The 19,527-nt window shown below is 35.4% G+C and overlaps 1 pseudogene across 1 annotated transcript in view; it reads right to left on the bottom strand.

The window, feature by feature from the left end:
• The window catches only part of LOC308609657 (ubiquitin-like modifier-activating enzyme 1), an 80,856-nt pseudogene that overhangs the window by 10,340 nt on the left and 50,989 nt on the right, over nucleotides 1–19,527 (bottom strand). Inside the window, exons 3-9 of the transcript in view lie at nucleotides 6,226–6,391; nucleotides 1,517–1,614; nucleotides 1,283–1,429; nucleotides 984–1,159; nucleotides 760–864; nucleotides 589–669; nucleotides 103–258 (exon numbers count right to left, since the gene is read on the bottom strand). The product of the transcript in view is annotated as a ubiquitin-like modifier-activating enzyme 1 (transcript). The remainder of the gene's footprint in view (nucleotides 1–102; nucleotides 259–588; nucleotides 670–759; nucleotides 865–983; nucleotides 1,160–1,282; nucleotides 1,430–1,516; nucleotides 1,615–6,225; nucleotides 6,392–19,527) is intronic.

Genomic DNA, 19,527 nt, shown 5'->3' with positions numbered 1-19,527 from the left:
AAAAAAAAAGTCCAAAGGCAATAAATAAGACAGATAACCAGAAAAAGACAGGAGAAAAGTGAAAAACAAAGCTGAACCACATACCATATCCATTCCACTCACCTTGATATCACAAGGTCGGAACAGAAACTGTCGATTCAGATTGGATTTTACTATGGTGTCCATGTCTGTAATGGTGATTGCCACACCCTCCCCACAGCCTAGCCCAGTCATGGCAAAGGTCTTGAGTAGCTCACAGCCAACGGCCCCTGCACCCACCTGGGAGGTGGCCAAGAAGGGAGACACAAGATGGTTAGGGTCACTGGGTAACAAAACCACTCCTCACTCCTCACTACCCCTGCAGATGGCAAGAGAGGGTAAGAGGATCTATGACTGCATATTTAAGTCACAGTGCCATAAAAATCCATGGTCCTCTAAGGAAAGAGGCACAAGACCAGGATATAAAGGACCTGGTGTGAAGAAAATGGAAGAGGGATGAGATGAGGGTACAAGCCAACACCATCCCTTGTACACCACGAGGAGACTCCAGAAGAGGTGGCCAGAGCCTAGGGGACCTAAAGGTAGCTTTTGACCACAAGGTTCTCTCACCAAGAAGTATCTCTGCTTACCCAGCTTCTCTTGCAGGTCAGAGCCAAATACAGCCATGTGCCCATCATAATGGTTCTGGCACTGAGTCATGTGAAGGGAAGAGAGGGTTAGGGAAAAGCCACGTTAAAAAGATCCACAATAATGTCTTCTCCATGGGCCCAAATCACATATTGGAAGGCACGTGTCCTCTGTGAAGGCCTCTTTTTCCACAGGGAGACACTCAATGGCATCAAAGTACAGCTACTGTATAACAGGCATAAACTTTCCAGAGCAGCCCTGAGGAGTCGGTTAGAAAGAGAATGTGATCACTGGTTAATCAGAGCTGGAAAGCAAGCAGCAGGGCCGGAAAGGAACCTGGCCCAGGCCCAGCACTGTCCGTCTCCACTCACGCTGACCTTCATAAACTCCTGGGCAGCCACACAACCAGTGAAGGAGTTGATGGGTGCCAGATCCCCAGGGGCCATATAAGCCGGCTTCTGGATGAGGTCTTCATCCAGACTGTTTTGCTACACTGCCGGCAGAGCTTGAGAATTCAAGCCTGTGCTATGGTCACCAGTTCTGTTGCGTCCTCCTGGAAGGAGTAAAAGAACAATCACACCACTGTGGGGAGAGGGAGAGGGAGAAAAACTAAATAGATGAAAAGGCATAGAGCAGCTTTGGTTCAAGGACCTGGTTGGCTTGCCCACCCATCTACCTCATTGTGGGGCCGAGAGAGCTGGCCATGCTGAGCACGGAACTGGTGCAGGACCTGGAAGCCAATTTGTAGCTGAGGAGGGCGAGAATACTTGACAAAATTTGTTATCACAAAGTCCGGCTCTGCCTGTGAAGTAGGCAAGGTTCTCTGTGAGGAACAAGATATCAGAACCAAAAAAGTAAAAAACGTGGAGATGCCTGGAAGTCTACAACACACCCTCCTGCTCATAGTCACAAAGCTTATCCTCTTAGTTACTTTGACTTGACTGACAATGTCTCCACAGATGTAGTCAGAGAAATTGGAGGTATCACAGATACTAAAGGAGTAGGGACCTGGGGGATGAAAAGAATGAAGGGTTATCTGTCAATTCATTCCCTCCCAAGATCAACAGCACTATCAAAACAGGAATATGAAAACCTCCCACCTTCTTCCTCACCTAACACCCTCCCCCATACAGTGGGAGTTTGGAGTTAACAGATATAAGCTATTATATATAGAATGGGTAAACAACAGGGTCCTACTGTAGAGCACACAGAAATCTATTCAGTATCCTGAGATAAACCATCATGGAATAGAATATGAAAAAGAATGTATATATAGATAACAGAGTTACTTTTCTCTAAAGCAAAAAGTAACTAATTTTTAAATCAACATTACTTCAATTAAGAAATAAAAATAATGTATCGTACATCATAAAACAAAATCAAAAACAAAAACACAATGCTGATTTCTTCAGACAACACAGGTATTCTATGTCTAAATGCCACTCTAGAGAAAAAGAAGTAAGGCCTGAAAGGATCAGATGGCAACTACATAAGTTCTCTAGAGCAGACTCAAAAATATTAAAGGAACACAAAACGCAACTCCAAAACGCTAACATTCACAATTACCTTCCATCCATCAACACTTACCAGAAACTTACCAGCAACATCTGTGGCTTTAGTTTTCATTAAATTTGTAAAATTTTTGTCCATTATTTCTTCAAAAACTCTTTTGGCCCACCCCTTTCTTGGGAATTTCTTTGACATGTGAAATATATTTATAATAGATGTTTTAATGTTCTTAACCTGTGATTTTACATAACAGATGTGATTAACAAATTAACACACAAGAAAAAATTAGGAAGTTTAACAAAGTAGAAGAAACTATGCAAAATACAAAAGGTGTGTGTGTGGGAAAGTCAAACAAGTCAAGTGCCTTAATACTCATGTAATTGGAGTTCTGGAAAGAGATAATGGTATGGCAGTGAGCTCCGAAAGTAATATTTTCAAAAAAACATGTGGGCAGAAGTTTTCCCAATTTGATAAAACTATAAACCCATATTTAATAAATATTTAATAAACTGCAAAAGAGACATGGAGAAAATTATACAAATGTATATAATGTATTATATATATATATATATATATATATATATATATATATATATATATATATTTATATTTATATTTATATTTATATAATATATATATATATATATATATATATGTGCTCTGTTTTTGCCGAATCCCATGTTTTGGTATGTTGTGTTTACATTTTCATTCACTTCAGAGTATTTTCTAATATCTCTTGGACACTGTTTGACTCTTTTATTACTTAGGAATGCGTTGTTTAATTTCCACATATTTACAAGTTTTCACATGTTCCTCCTATTATTGATGCCCATTATTCTTTCCTTTGTGGTCAGAGAACAATTTGGTGTGATTTAAATTATTGACACTTGTTTTGTGGCCTAACGTGAAGTCTATCCTGGAGAACATTCCTAGTTCATGTGAAAGGAAATTGTATTCTTCTGTTCTTGGGAGGAATATTGTGTACATGTCTGTTAAGTGCACTCGGTTTATATCATAGTTTTGTTTAGGTCTTCTCTTCCCTTGGTGATCATATCTTTTGTCATTCATTTGGATATGCTGTTGAACCTATTTATCTCTCTCTCAAATTTTGTAAGTTTTTGATTCAGGTATCTGGAACTTTTTTGTTAGGTGAGCATTTGTGTATAATTCTTGTGTATTTCAACAGATTTACCCTTTTATCAATAATATATTATTAATCTAATATAATAATATAGTAATATATACTGTCCTTTGTCTCATTATTTTTTTTATGTAAAATCTGTTTTGTCTGTTGTTAGTATAGTCACTATAACTCTCTTTCGATTTTTCTTGGCATGAGACTTATCTTTGCAACATTTTACTTAAAATCTATTTGTTTCACACTAAGATTTGTCTCTTTAACAACATATACGTGGTCATGTTTTTAAAAAATCCATACTTACAATCTGCTTTTTAATTGGACATCTTCTAGTGTACCACTTTTATGGTTATTTGTTATTTCTTTTACTATATACATTTTAGAGCCATTTTATTAGTTGTTGCTCTGGAGTTAGGTTGTTATAAGGTAAACTGACAGTTTCTAACAACCTAGTTCACATTAATACCAACTTAATTTCAAAATATGAATTTTTTCTTTTATCTAGTTTATCCTTTTTCTTGTGTTGTTCTTATCATAAATTACATCTTTATACACTTTATACATCAGCACCAATTAATTTTTTTTTCCTGTGGAGTAATGTTTTAAATCAGGTAAGAGAAAAAAGTAACTGCATTAGTTTACTATTGTTACTGTAACACATTTTCAGGAATTCAATTGTTTAAAACATTACAAATTTTTCTCTTAAAATACTACATGTTACAAGTCCCAAATCCATTTTACTGGGCTAAAGTCAATATGTTGGCAGGATTGGGTCCATCTGGAGGCTCTGCTAGGAGAATGTATATCCTTGCCCTTTTTTTTTTTTTTTTTTTTGCTTAGTGGTTGCCAGTATTCCTAGGCTAGTAACCCCTTCTACTACCTTCAAATACATCAGTTCAGTTCATTATCTACTTCTGTCATCACATTAACTTGTCCTCTGTCACCGACATCTCCTTCATTCCTCTTATAAGAAATATTTTGATTAGATCCACCCAAGGTAACCCAAGAAAATTTCCCATCTGAAGACTCTAATATAATCATATATGCAAAGTTTTCTGCATAAAATAACATACATGTCCTGGGGATTAAAATGTGGGCATATTGGGGGACTATTATTCAGACTACAATCATACACACAAAAAAATCGTTTAAATTATCCTCTGTATTTACCTATATAATTACTTTTACTGATGTTCTTTCTTTCTCTGGATTTGAGTTATCATCAAAGTGTCTTTCATTTTAGTTTGGACTCTCTCCAAGAATTATCTCATCTTGTAGGGCAGATAGTTAGCAATAAATCCTCTCCGTTTTGTGCTTATCTGGAATTGTCCTAATCCTGTCCTCAGTTTCAAAAGATGGTCTTGCTCCATATAAAATTCTTGGTTGACAGTTTTTTTTTCTATTAGCACTATGAATGTATCGAAGTGTTTTCTGCCCTGCATGTTGTCTGATAAGTAGTCTTTTTTTTTTTTTTTTGGTTTAATTGAGAATCTCTTACATGCCATGGGTTGCTTCACAGTGCTTTCACAATTCTCTCTTGGTTTTTGGCTTTCAGTAGTTTATGATATGTGTTGCTATGGATCTCTTTGAGTTTAACCTGCTTTGAGTTTGTTTAGCTGGGCGAATCTGTATAATGATGTTTTGCATCAAATTTGGGATGTTTCTTGGCATTAATTCTTAAAACTTTCTTTCTGCCCCGATAATTATTTTGACAACTCCCCAGGTTAAAGTACATTCGCACTGGGTGACGTCCAAATTATGTCAAATATAGCCAGTCTTGCAAACGCAGAATTCGAAGGAACATCTCAGTCACATCAGATAATGATAAATCTTTGGAGATGAGGTTCTGAAAGAATTCTCACTTTGTTCTTCTCCTTTTGGTGGCTACTCGGATGCAAAAGGAATGCATACTCTTTCAATATGTACTATTATTAAGCTGGAAAAAAGGAGGATGGGATTGTGACCATTTAAAGTCTCTAGAGCTTGCTGATCTTACCAAGATTCAGTCATTTTTAAACACGTAAATACTTCCCTAGTTCCTGTGAAATTTTGTCAATTTCCAGAGTTCTGAAAAAGTTGAGTCTGACAACTTTGTAGGTTTGTAATGTAAAGAATTTTTGGAGGGCCTTACACTATCATCTTCTGACATAACTCATTAGCTGTCCTTTCTGAGGAAGAAACAATGATCCTTTCGTGTTCCAGCCCGCAGTTGGCACAAGAGAAGTGTTGGACCCTTCCAGTAATTCTTTCCATGATTATCAGCTGTGTGACCTGAAGACAGGGACCTCACTTCTCTGGGCCATCTATAAAATGAGGATAATGATTGTACCTTTCCCCATTGGTAGAGTTTAAATGACTAAATATGAATAAAGGGCTTAAAAAAGAGTGTGACACACAGTTCATACTACCTAATTAACATTAGTAGCTGGAATACTATTAAATTACCTGGTGTATTATGACACCTGATAAAGACTTACATTCACCACACTGTAAAGATCATGTAAGTATTTGCTGTTCTTCTTATCATCACCTTCATACCACCAGTGATGCTGAAAAAAAATTACCTGTGATCACACAGCAGGGAGAGAACAATGCTGGATTTTTCATTTAGAAACTTTGCAGGTAACTGACATACTGGACCAGAAGGCTTTCCCTTCCTCATATACAGAAGTATGTACTTCTTCGCTAGACACAAGGCTCACAACTCTATAACCCGTTAGGGAAAATTATACATAGTTTATGTACATGAATGAGCAAAGGCCATACTCTTCATGATAGATGTACAACTGTCCTAAATAGAGCCTCTCTAAATTGGGACTATAGTCTCCCTCATGAATAACCAATGCATGTAATTTTGCATGATAATATCTGTGTCCCAGCAGCACAACTGTTCTTTCTCCATTCCTGACAAGAAGGGCGCCATATGTTCATGAATGGTAGTAAAACTATAGAAAATGAAGTCCTAATGGTACCCTGTTTCTCTCTAGATCCTAGTTGACTATCTCCAGTATCCTTTCTTAGCCTGATTTGAAGACTATCTTTACGAGAAAAGTGATCTCCGATGAATCGAATCTTATTGACACAGATCTCCAAATGCTTGGAGGACCCTATAATGGAACTTGGGTCACAAAAGTCATTCTGGCAAGATCCCAACACTTGTACTAGGACCCTTACTTAAACAATATTCCTCAAATCCTGCCTTGATTAGAAATCTCCAATTTTACCCAAATCCACCTCCCTTTGGAGAACATTGCAAATACCATGTGCTATCGAAACATGGCCACCAATGACCATCTGCCAAATATTCCTAAGCCCTGGCGCAAAATGATATGCCCCCAAAGAGACATCCAAATCCCTCCCCTCAGTCCCTAAACACCACCTGTATAGGTCCCCTCCAGAATAGACATGCCCTAAATGGCACCATGGGCCATAGATGCAAAGACATACCTCAGGGTATACCTGAAGTTTAGATCCTTTCTACAAATGACATGTAGGCTTTTAGACAACTTGAACTCCTCTTGACTCATGAAACACTCTTATTTACCATTGCAACAAAAAGAATAGGAAAAAACATACCCGGGGAGAGAATAGAGTTGTATGCAGAACACTATAAGATGCTGATGAAAGAAATGAAAGATGATACAGACGGAGAGATATGCCATGTCCTTGGGTTGGAAGAATCAACATTATAAAAATGACTATATTACCCAAATCAATCTACAGATTCAATGCAATGCCTATCAAACTAGCAATCGCATTTTCCAGGGAATCAGAAGAAAATATTGCACAATGTGTATGGAAATAAAAAGACACCGAATAACGAAAGCAAACTTGAGAAAGAGAAACGGAGCTGGATGAATCAGGCTCCTGCACTTCAGACTATACTACAAAGTTACAATCCTCAACACAGTATGGTACTGACAGAAAAACAGAAATATACATCAATGTAACAGTATAGAAAGCCCAGAGATAAACCCACTCACATATAGTCATCTTATTTTTGACAAAGCAGGCAAGCATATACAATGGAGATAAGACATCCTCTTCAACAAGTGGTGCTTGGAAAACTGGACGGATACATGTCCAAGAATGAAATTAAAACACTCACTAACACCATACACAAAAATAAACACAAATGGATTAAAGTCCTAAATGTAAAGTCAGACATGACCAAACAATTAGAGGAAAACTTAGGCAGAACACTCTATGACATAAATCACAGCAAGATTCTTTTTGACCCACCTCCTAGAGAAATGGAAGTAAAAACAAAAATAAACAAATGGGACCTAGTGAAATTTAAAAGCTTTTGCACAGCAAAGGAAACCATAAACAAGACCAAAAGTCAACCCTGAGAATAGGAGAACATATTTGCAAATGAAGAAACTGAAAATGATTAATCTCCAAATTTTACCAACAGATCATGCAGCTCCAAACCAAAAACACAAACAACAATCCAAAAATGAGCAGAAGATCTAACTATACAGTTCTCCAAGGATGATATACAGATTGCCATAAAACACATGAAAGGTTGCCCAATATCATGAATCATTAAAGAAATGTAAATCAAATCTACACTGAGGTATCACCTCACATTAGTCAGAATGACCATCAACAAAAACGGTACAAACAATAAATTCTGTAGAGGGTGTGAAGAAAAGGGAAACTTCTGGCACTGTTGTTTGGAATGTAAATTGTTACAGTCACTACGGAGAAAAGTATGGAGGTCATAAGAAACTACTACTAGAAATAGCATATGACCCAGCAATCCCACTACTGTGCTTATACCCTGAGAAAACCATAATTCAAAAGGAGTCATGGAACACAAAGTTCATTACAGGTCTATTTACAATAGCCAGGACATGGAAGGAACTTAAGTGTCCATGGACAGAAGAATGGATAAAGAATGTGTGGCATATATATATATAAAATGGAATATTACTCAGACATAAATAGAAATGAATTTGAGCTCTTTGTGGTTAGTTGGATGGACTTAGAGTCTGCCATATTTCGTGAAGTAAATCAGAAAGAAAAAAGAACAACTGTTTGCTAAGATTTATGTACGAAATCAGAAAAAAAAAAGGTTCTGATGAACGTAGGGGCAGGAGAGGAATAAAGATGCAGATTTAGAGAATCGACTTGATAACACTTGCAGGGGCAAGGATAAGCTGGCACGAAGTGAGATAGTCATATAGACGAATATACACTACCAAATGTAAAATGGATAGCTAGTGGAAAGCAGCTACATAACACAGGGAGATAAGTTCAGTGCTTTGTGACCACCTAGCCGTGTGAGATAGGGATGGTGTGAGGAAAATGCAATAGGGAGTGGATAAGGTAGTATATGTATACCTATAGCTGATTCACTTTGTTATACAGCAGAACCTAATGCAATATTCTAAAGCAATTATACTCCGATATAGGTGTTAAAAAAAAGGAATATGTTGTCTATAAGAGCCATTTTAACTTTAAGGACACACATAAGCTAAAGGTGTGGGAATACAAACTGATAGTCCAAACACTTTCCAAACAAGAGCAGGACTGGCTCTCCCAATCTCATTTAATACAGATTTTCAGTCACAGTAGTTCAGAAGTGATAAATAAGGTCAGTATAAAATAATAACGGATCAATTTATCAAGAGGTTATAATAATTGTAAATATATAGGTACTGAATGTTGCATGATTAAACAAATATTTAAATCAACCATTAAGAGATCTGATAAGAGAAATCAACAGTAAAAATAATAATACTAAGGAACTATATTATCCCACTTTCTACCTTAGAAAATTAATAAAGACACAGAAGGTACCTAATAAACTTATAGAGAACTTCCATTCATCAGAACCAGAATCCACATGCTTCTTAAGTGCTGATGGAACATTCCCCCTGATAGTCACTGCCTTGGCACATAAAGCATGCCTTAACAAATTTAAGAAGATCAAAACCACACTGAGCATCCTGTTTTATCATAAGGTTATGAAGCTAGAAATCCGTAACAAGAGAAAAAGTGAAAAATTCCTAATATGTAAAATTATACAGCACACACTGGAAAAATCTATGGGTCAAGGAAGAAGTCAAAGGGGAAATCTGAAACTACCTTCACATAAACAAAAATGACAACATACCAAAACTTTAGGGATGTAGCATAATCAATCTAAGGAGTGAATTTTTAGCATTCATAACTTCTTTTATTAAGAGAAAAGAATGATCTTAAATAAACGACTTATCCTTATACATGAAGGCCTAGGAAAAAGGAACAAATTAATTTCCAAGAATAAAAGGAAGAAATATGAAAGTTTCAAATGGAAATGAATAAAACAATAATCATATAATTATTTAAAAACTGATTCCAAGAGCTGGTATTTGTAAAGCATAATAAAATTGACAAAGGTTTAGCTAGACTAATGAAGAGAAAAAAGAACTTAATAAAGAAATCTTTAATTGAAAGAGGATAAATTGTGATTGACACCATAGCATACAAATCATAATAAAGAAAGCTAAAAAACAGGGTCACACAAATGCATAAATCTCCACTAACTCCAATGTACCATGTTGCAAGACCATCATGAAGAAGAAAAAAAAAAAAAAGTATGTCTTGATCATACAAATGATGAATTAGAAAATTGATTCAGTATTCAAAACTCTCCAAACAAAGAGAAGTCGAGGATCAGATCGTTTCATGGGTGAATTCTACTGAACATTTAATGAAGATTTATTGCCAGGCCTTCCTAACCCTACCAAATAAAAAAAAAATAGGAAACATTTCCAAACGCATTTTATAAAACCAGCATTTATCTGATTAACAAAGCCAGATAAAGATATAACAAGGGAATCACAAAACAAAACAAACAAAAAAAACGCAGAACTTACAGGCCAATATACTTGTACATATTGATCGAAAAATTCTCAAGAAAATTCTAGCAAACCAAATTCAATAGCACACTAAAAGGATCAACATGATAAGGTGGGATACCTCCTGGGGATGTAAGGGTAGTTAACATTTTTAAATCAATGCTTTTAATTAACCACATGAATAACATGCGGAAGAAATGTTTGAAAGTATTTTTTAGACTTTCTTGAATAAAGCTCTTAACTAACTGTGTAGCGAAGAAACATTTTAAATGTAATAAAGGTCATATATTAACAAGCCCACAGCTAACATCATATTCATGGTGAAAAGCTGAAAACTTTTCCTCTCAGACAGGAACAAATAAAAAATGCCCACTATCACCACTCCTATTCAACATAATATTAGAATACATAGCCAGAAGCATTAGGCAAGAAAAAGAAAAGAAAGGGATCAAAAGTGGAAAGGAAGAAGTAAAAATGCCTCTGTTGGAAGATAAAATATGCTGTATGAAGGAAATCCTAAAGTCTCCACCAAAAACCGCATGAAATTGTTAGAACTAATAAACAAATTCAGTAATGTTGTTGGCTGTGAAACAAAAATACCAAATTAGTTGCATGTGTATACACTAACAAGAAAATAGCTGACACAAAAATAAAGAAAACACTTCCATTTACGGCAGTACCAAAAACAATAAAATGTTAGGACTACATTTAAGCAAGGAGACAAAAATATCTGTACACCTAAAAATATGACATTTACAAAAACTGAAGAAGACACAAGTGAATAGAAACTTATCCCATGTTTCTGAATTGAAAGAATGAATACTGTTCAAATGTTCACGCTACCTAAAGCCATCTATAGTTTCAATTGAAACCCAATAAATTTTCAATGGCAATTTTCCTAGAAATAGAATAACAATCTTAAAAATTGTACAAAACAACAAAGGACCCTGAAAATAGCCAAAACAATTTTCAGCAAGATAAACAAAGCTGGTTGCAACTCACTTTCTGGTTTCAAACTATTATACAAAGTTATGGTAATCAAAATAGTGTGAAGTTAGCATAAAAAAGACAATAGACCAATAGAATAGGACTGACAGCCCAGAAATAAACTCAGCCATGTCCAGTCAAGTAACATTTGACAAGGACGACAAGAATAAACAATGGAGTAAAAATAGACTTTACACTGAGTGGTGTTGGAAAAACGGGATATCCACACGGAAAACAATAAAATTGAACATGCATCTTAGACGATTCAAAAATTAACACAACATGAACAGAAATCACAACATGCCTAGAATTAAACAGAAAAAAAAATCTCCAAGGCATTTGCCTCAGCAATGATTCTTTTGGGTATGATACCAAAAGTAGAAGGAACAAAAGGAAAATTCAACATGTGTGACACCATCAAATTTAAAAGCCTCTGCACAAAAAGAAACTTGAACAGAGTGAAGAGGCATTGAACAGGAGGCATAAGAATTCTCCTATGGAATGGGAGAAAAGATTTGCCAACAACATGCCTGCTACGGGACTAATGTCCAAACATAAAAGGATTCAATTAAAAAAAAGTTGAATAATCTAATTAAAACGTGGGCTGAACACCTTAGCTGATATACTACCTTCATAGGAGACCTACAAATGACCAAGAGACACATGAACATTTGCTCAACATCTGTAATAGTAAGAGAAATGCAAAATAAAACCACAAAGGGATGTCAACTCACACATTTCCTAGAGGTTATTATGAAAAAGAAAAGACAGAAAAGTGTAGTCAAGCATGTAGAAAACTGGGAAAACTTACAGACTTTTGGTGGGAATATACCTTAGTACAACCACTACATAAAATAATTAGGATGTTCCTCAAAGTACTAAAAATAATACCACCATATAACCTAGCAATTCCATTTCTGAATATACATATTTGAAGGAAATGAAATCAGTTACTTTACTGAGATATTTGAACTCCCATGTTCACTGTATTAATATTTACCAAAATATGCAAGGCATAGACACTAACTGTTTATCAATGAATAAACGGATTAAGAACTGTATATATTACCACAATGGATATTATACAGCCATATAAAGAAAATCCTGCAATTTGTGACCACATGAAATCAACTTGTGGGCATTATGCTTAGTGAAACAATCAGAGACATAAAGACAAACTGTGTGGTCCCACTTATTTATTAAATCTAAACAGCAGAGGTCATCAAAACAGAGAGTTGATATGTATTTAATAGGTGTGGGTTTGGGAAAAATAAGGAGATGAGAGTCAAAGAGTACAAATGTCCTGGTATAAAATATGTAGATTCTTGGGATCTAAGTTACAGCATAGTGACTTAGTTACCAACAGTTTATTGCATATTTCAAGGTTACTAGGAAAGTAGATCTTAAATGTTCTTACAGCACACACAAAAAAATGGTAACTATGTGAGGTGATAGAAGTATTAACTAACATTATTATCACATTATTTCACAACATAGATGTAAGTCTAATCATCATGCTGTGTACCTTATAATTACCAAGGTTATATGTCAATTATATCTCAATAATGTTGGGGAAAATGTATTAAAGATAGGACCTAAATGTTTCAAAGCCTTTGAGTAAAGATAAGGAACAAACTTCTCAAGATTGGCCTTGGCAATAATTTCTTGACAATGACAGCAGGAGAGAAGGCAACAAAATCAAGATTTAAGTGAAGTGAAATTGACCTGAAACATTCCTACATAATAAAGGAAACAATCAACAGAATTAACAGGCAATCTATAGAATAGTATAAAATATTTACACACACGTACCTTAGAAGTGGCTAATATCCAACATACATAAGGAAAGTGCAAAACCTCAGTAGTGGGATATCACCTCATATCTGTTAGATTGGCTATTATCAAAAAAGAGAAGACAGCAGGCATGACAAAAGGGAACCACCTTACACTCTTGTTGGGAATGCTGTTTGGTGTAGCCACTCTAAAAAAGAGTTTGGAGGTTCCTCATAAAACCAAAAATTAGAACTACCAAATCATCCAGAACAAAATCTTTGGTTATTTATAAAATGGAAGGAAAAATGCCGACTCTAAAAAACACCTGAATACCATGTACACTGCACCATCATTCTCAAATGCCATACCAGGATAACTACACACTTAGCCTGAATAGATGGATAAAGGAAAGGTGCCCCAGCAAGTTATTTTGTGTGGCAGGAAATAAAAGTGGCACATTAAAAATATATTCAGGCATACTAGAAATAAAATGGTGCCTTTGTAACAAAGTGGGTGCACCTTAAGGGCACTATGTTAAGTCAACATCTCTAATAGTAAGAGATGTTGAGAAGAAGTATGATGAAAGAAGAAGTAAGAAGTACTTAAGAAGTAAATCAGACAAATAAAAACAAAAATGGTGTAATCTCACTTATAGGAAAAAAAATTAATCTTCGTTGCAGGTTTTTCTCCTTCATCACTTTAAATATATCCTGCCAGTCCCTTCTGGCTTGGAGAATTTAACAACTGTCCTTCACAATCTCTTCCAAAATATAGCAGAGGGAGGAACCCTCCAAAACTAATTCTATGGCGCCACAATCACCCTGATACCAAAACCAGGCAAAGATATAATAAAAAAAAGGAAAACTACAGGCCAATATCACTGATGAATATAGATGCAAAAATCCTCAACAAAATGGTAGCAAACAGAAGCCAACAGCACATTAAAAGGATAATACACCATGATCAAGTGGAGTTTATTCCAAGAATACAAGGATTCTTCAATATATGCAAATCAATCAACGTGATACTTCATATTAACCAATTGAAGGAGAAAAACAATATGATCATCTCAATGGATGCAGGGAAACTTTCGAAAAAATTCAAACCCAATATATGATAAAAACCCTCCACATAGTAAGCATAGAGGGGAGTTTCCTCAACATAATAAAGGCCATATATGACAAACCCACAGCAAACATCATCCTCAATGGTGAAAAACCGAAAGTATTTTCATTAAGATCAGGAACAAGACAAGGTTGTCCACCCTCACAGCTCTTTCTCCACATAGATTTGGGCGTTTCAGACGCAGCAATCAGAGAAGAAAAGGAAATAAAAGGAATCCAAATCAGAAAAGAAGAAGTAAAGCTGTCACTCTTTGCAGATGACTTGATACTACACATAGAGTATCCTAAGGATGCTACCAGAAGATGAATAGAGCTAACCGATAAATTTGGTAAAGTAGCACAATACAAAATTAATGCACAGAAATCTCTGGGATTCCAATAGGTTAATGATGGAAAATCTGAAAGAGAAATTAAGGAAACACTCTCATTTACCATTGCAACAAATAGAATAGAAAGAAACATACCCAGGTAGACAAAAGACCTGTATGCAGAAACCTATAAGATGCTGATGAAAGAAATGAAGGAGGATACAAAGAGATGGAGATATATACCATGTTCTTGGGTTTGAAGAATCAACATAGTGAAAATGACTGTATGACATAACGCAATCTACAGAGTCAATGCAATCCCTATCAAAATACCAATGGCATTTTCGAGGGAACTAGAAGAAAAAAATTCACAGTGTGTATGGAAAAAAAAAAAAAAACATGCCGAATAGCCAAAACAATCTTGAGAAAGAAAAACAGAGCTGGATGAATCGGGCTCCTGGACTTCAGACTATACTAAAAGCTACAGTAATCAAGACAGTATGGTACTGGCACAAAAACAGAAATATAGATCAATGGAGCACGGTAGAAAGCCCAGGGGTAAACCCACAGATATATGGTCACCTTATTTTTGATAAAGGTGGGAAGAATATACAATGGAAAAAAGACATCCTCTTCAACAAGTGGTGCTGGGAAAACTGAATGGCTACATGTACAAGAATGAAATTAGAACACTCCCTAACGCCATACACAAAAATAAACACAAATCGATTAAAGGACTAAATGTAAGGTCAGACACTATCAAACACTTAGAGGAAAACATAGGCAGAACACTCTATGACATAAATAACAGCAAGATTCTTTTTGACCCACTTCCTAGAAAAATGGAAATAAAAACAAAATTAAAGTAATGGGACATAGTGAAACAAAAATTTTTCACAGGAAAGGAAACTATAAACAACACGAAACGACAACACTCAGAATGGGAGAAAATATTTGCAAATGAAGCAACTGAAATAGGATTAATCTCCAAAATTTATAAACAGCTCATGCAGCTCAATAGCAAAAAAACAGACAACCCAATCCAAAAATGGGCAGAAGACTTAAATAGGCATTTCTCCAAAGAAGATATACAGACTGCCAACAAACACATGAAAGAATGCTCAACATCATTAATCATTAGAGAAATGCAAATCAAAACTACAATGAGATATCATCTCACACCAGTCAGAATGGCCATCATCAAGGAATCTAGAAACAATAAATGCTGGAGAGGGTGTGGAGAAAAGGGAACACTCTTGCACTGCTGGTGGGAATGTGAATTGGTACAGCCACTATGGAGAACGGTATGGAGGTTCCTTAAAAAACTACAAATAGAACTACCATATGACCCAGCAATCCCACTACTGGGCATATACCCTGAGAAAACCATAATTCAAAAAGAGACATGTACCAAAATGTTCAGTGCAGCTCTATTCACAATAGCCCGGAGCTGGAAACAACCTAAGTGTCCATCATCGGATGAATGGATAAAGAAGATGTGGCACATATATACAATGGAATATTACTCAGCCATAAAAAGAAACGAAACTGAGCTATTTGTAATGAGGTGGATAGACCTAGAGTCTGTCATACAGAGTGAAGTTAGTCAGAAAGAGAAAGACAAATACCGTATGCTAACACATATATACGGAATTTAAAAAAAAAAAATGTCATGAAGAACCTAGGGGCAAAACGGGAATGAAGACGCAGACCTACTTGAGAATGGACTTGAGGATATGGGGAGGGGGAAGGGTGGGCTGTGACAAGGCGAAAGAGAGGCATGGACGTGTATACACTACCAAACGTAAGGTAGATAGATAGTGGGAAGCAGCCGCAGAGCACAGGGAGATCAGCTCGGTGCTTTGTGACCGCCTGGAGGGGTGGGATGGGGAGGGTGGGAGGGAGGGAGATGCATGAGGGAAGGGATGTGGGAACAGATGTATATGTATGACTGATTCACTTTGTTATAAAGCAGAAACTAATTAAAAAAATAAATAAATAAACTTAAAAAAAAAATTAAAGTAATGGGACATAGTGAAACAAAAATTTTTCACAGGAAAGGAAACTATAAACAACACGAAACGACAACCCTCAGAATGGGAGAAAATATTTGCAAATGAAGCAACAGAAATAGGATTAATCTCCAAAATTTACCAACAGCTCATGCAGCTGTAAACCAAAAAACACAAACCATCCAAAAATGGGCAGAAGACCTAAATAGACATTTCTCCAAAGATGATACCCAGATTGCAATAAAACACATGAAAGTTTGCTCAACCTTTCATGTTGAGCATGAATCATTATAGAAATATAAATCAAATCTACAATGAGGTATCACCTCACACTAGTCAGAGGAGCCGTCATCAAAAAATCAATATACTATACATTCTTGAGAGAGTGTAGGGAATAGGAAACCCTCCAGCACTGTTAATGGGAATGTAAATTGTTACAGTCACTATAGAGAACAGTATGGTGGTCATTAAGAAACTAAAACTAGAACTAATATATGACCCGACAATCCCACAACTGTTCATATACCCTGAGAAAACCATAATTCAAAAAGAGTCATGGACCACACAGTTCATTACAGGTGTAATTACAATAGCCAGGACAGGGAAAAAGCTAAGTGTCAATCGACACATGAATGAATAAAGAAGGTGTGGCATATATATATACAATGGAATATTACTCAGAGATAAAGAGAAATTAAATTGAGCTATTTGCAGTTAGGTGGATAGACTTAGAGTCTGTCATACTGTGTGAAGTCAGAAAGAGAAAAAGAAAAACACTTTGCTAACACATATATATGGAATCTAAAAAAAAGGTTCTGATGAAGGTAGGAACAGCACAGGAAAAAAGATGCAGATGTAGAGAATCGACTTGAGAACATGGGGAGTGGAAAGGGTAAGCTGGCATGAAGTGAGAGAGTCGTATGTACATATATACACTACGAAATGTAAAATAGATAGCTAGTGGAAAGCAGCTGCATAGCACAGGGAGATACGTTCAGTGCTTTGTGACCACCTAGCTTGGTGGGATAGGGAGGGTGGGAGGGAGATGCAAGAGGGAGTGGATATGGGAATATATGTATACCTATAGCTGATTCATTTTGTTATACAACAGAAACTAACACAACATTGTAAAATAATTAAATTACCATATAAATGATAAAAAAACACAATATGTTGTCTACAAGAGCAATTTTAACTTTAAGGACACACATAAGCTGAAGGTGAGGGAATAGAAACTGATAGTCCAAACAGTTTCCAAACAAGAGCAGGACTGGCTCCCCCAATCTCAGGTAATACAGACTTTCAGTCAAAATAGTTCACAATTGATAAAGAAGGTCAGTATACAATGATAATAGATCAATTTATCAAGAGATGATAATAATTGTAAATATATATGTACTGAACGTTGCAGGATTAAACAAATATATAAATTACCCATCAACAGATCTGATAGGAGAAATCAACAGTAAAACTAATAATGGTAAGGGACTATATTCTCTCACTTTATACCTTAGGATATTGATAAAGACACTGAATGTACCCAATAAAATTATATAGAAGTTCCATCCAACAGAATCAGATTCCACATTATTCTTAAGTTCAGATAGAGCATTCCCTAGGATAGATGCTGTCGTGGAATATAAAGCAAGCGTTAACAAATTTAAGAAGATCAAAACCACATTAAGCAACATTTTTGATCATAATGTTATGAAGCTAGAAATCAATAACAATAGAAAAAGTGAAAAAAAAACCTAATATGTAGAATTATACAGCACACACTGGAAAAATCTATGGGTCAGGAAAGAACTCAAAAGGGAAACTTGAAACTACCTTCAGATATAGAAAAATTACAATATACCCATACTTTGGGAATGTAGAAAAATCAGTCTAAAGAATGAATTATTTTTAGCAATCATAAATTCTTATATTAAGAGAAAGGAATGATTTAAATAAACAACTTAAACTTATGCCTGAAGGATTAGGAAAAATGAACAAATTAAGCACGAGGAATAAAAGGAAAACGTAAGAAAGATTCAAATGGAAATGAATAAAATGAATATCAGATAATTAGGAGAAAATGAATGCAAGTGATGGCATTTGGAAAGGATAATAAAATTGACAAGCTTTAGCTAGACTAACAAAGAGCAAAAAAGAGCTTAATAAATAAAACTTTAACTGAAAGAGGAGAAATTGCCACTGACATCATAGCACACAAATCATTATAAAGGATGATAAAAAACCGGGTCACACAAATGGATAAATCTCCAACAACTCCTATATAAAATGAAGCAAGACAATCATGAAGAAGAAAAAACAAACAAACAAACAAAAAATATCTTGATCATACAAATAATGACTTAGGAAATTGAAGCAGTATTCAAAACTCTCCCAACAAAGAGAAGCACAGGATCAGTTAGTTTCACTGGTGAATTCTACTGAACATTTAATGAAGATTTATTGCCCGTCCTTCCCAAACTCTCCCAAATCACTACAAAAGAGGAAACATTTCCAAACTCATTTTACATAACCAACATTTTCCTGAATAACAAAGCCAGATAAGGAAATAACAAGGGAAACACAAAACAAAAGAAAACAAAACAAACATACAAACAAACAAGTGAAAACCACAGAACATACAGGCTAATATCCTTTTATATATAGATGCAAAAATTCTCAACAAAATTCTAGCAAACCTAATTCAATAGCACAATAAAATGTTCAACATGATAAGGTGGGATAATTCCTGGGGATGCAAGGGCAGTTAATGTTTTTAAATCAATAAATTTAATTTATGACACGAATAGCATGCAGAAGATATGTTTGAAAGAATTTTCTAAATTTTCTTGATTAAAGCTTTCAACTACCTGGGGAGAGAAGAAACATTTTAAATGTAATAAAGGTCATATATTATCAAGGTCCCAGCTAACATCATATTCATGGTGTAACGCTGAAAACCTTTCCTCTAAGACAGGAACAAATAAAAAATGCCCACTATCACCACCCCTATTCAACATAATACTAGAAACACTAGTCAGAACCTTTAGGCAAGCAAAAGAAATAAAAGGGATCAAAAGTGGAATGGAAGAATTAGAAATGTCTCTGTTTGAAGATGATATATTACGTATGCAGGAAATCCTAAAGACTCCACCAAAAACCCCGTGAAACTGTTAGAACTAATAAATGAATTCAGTAATGTTGTTGGATATGAAATAAAAATAC

Source organism: Mesoplodon bidens (genome assembly GCF_964165515.1).
Source record: "Mesoplodon bidens genome assembly, chromosome: Y".
In the NCBI taxonomy this organism is placed as follows: Eukaryota; Metazoa; Chordata; class Mammalia; order Artiodactyla; family Ziphiidae; genus Mesoplodon; species Mesoplodon bidens.
This window is presented reverse-complemented; position numbering and strand designations above follow the sequence as displayed.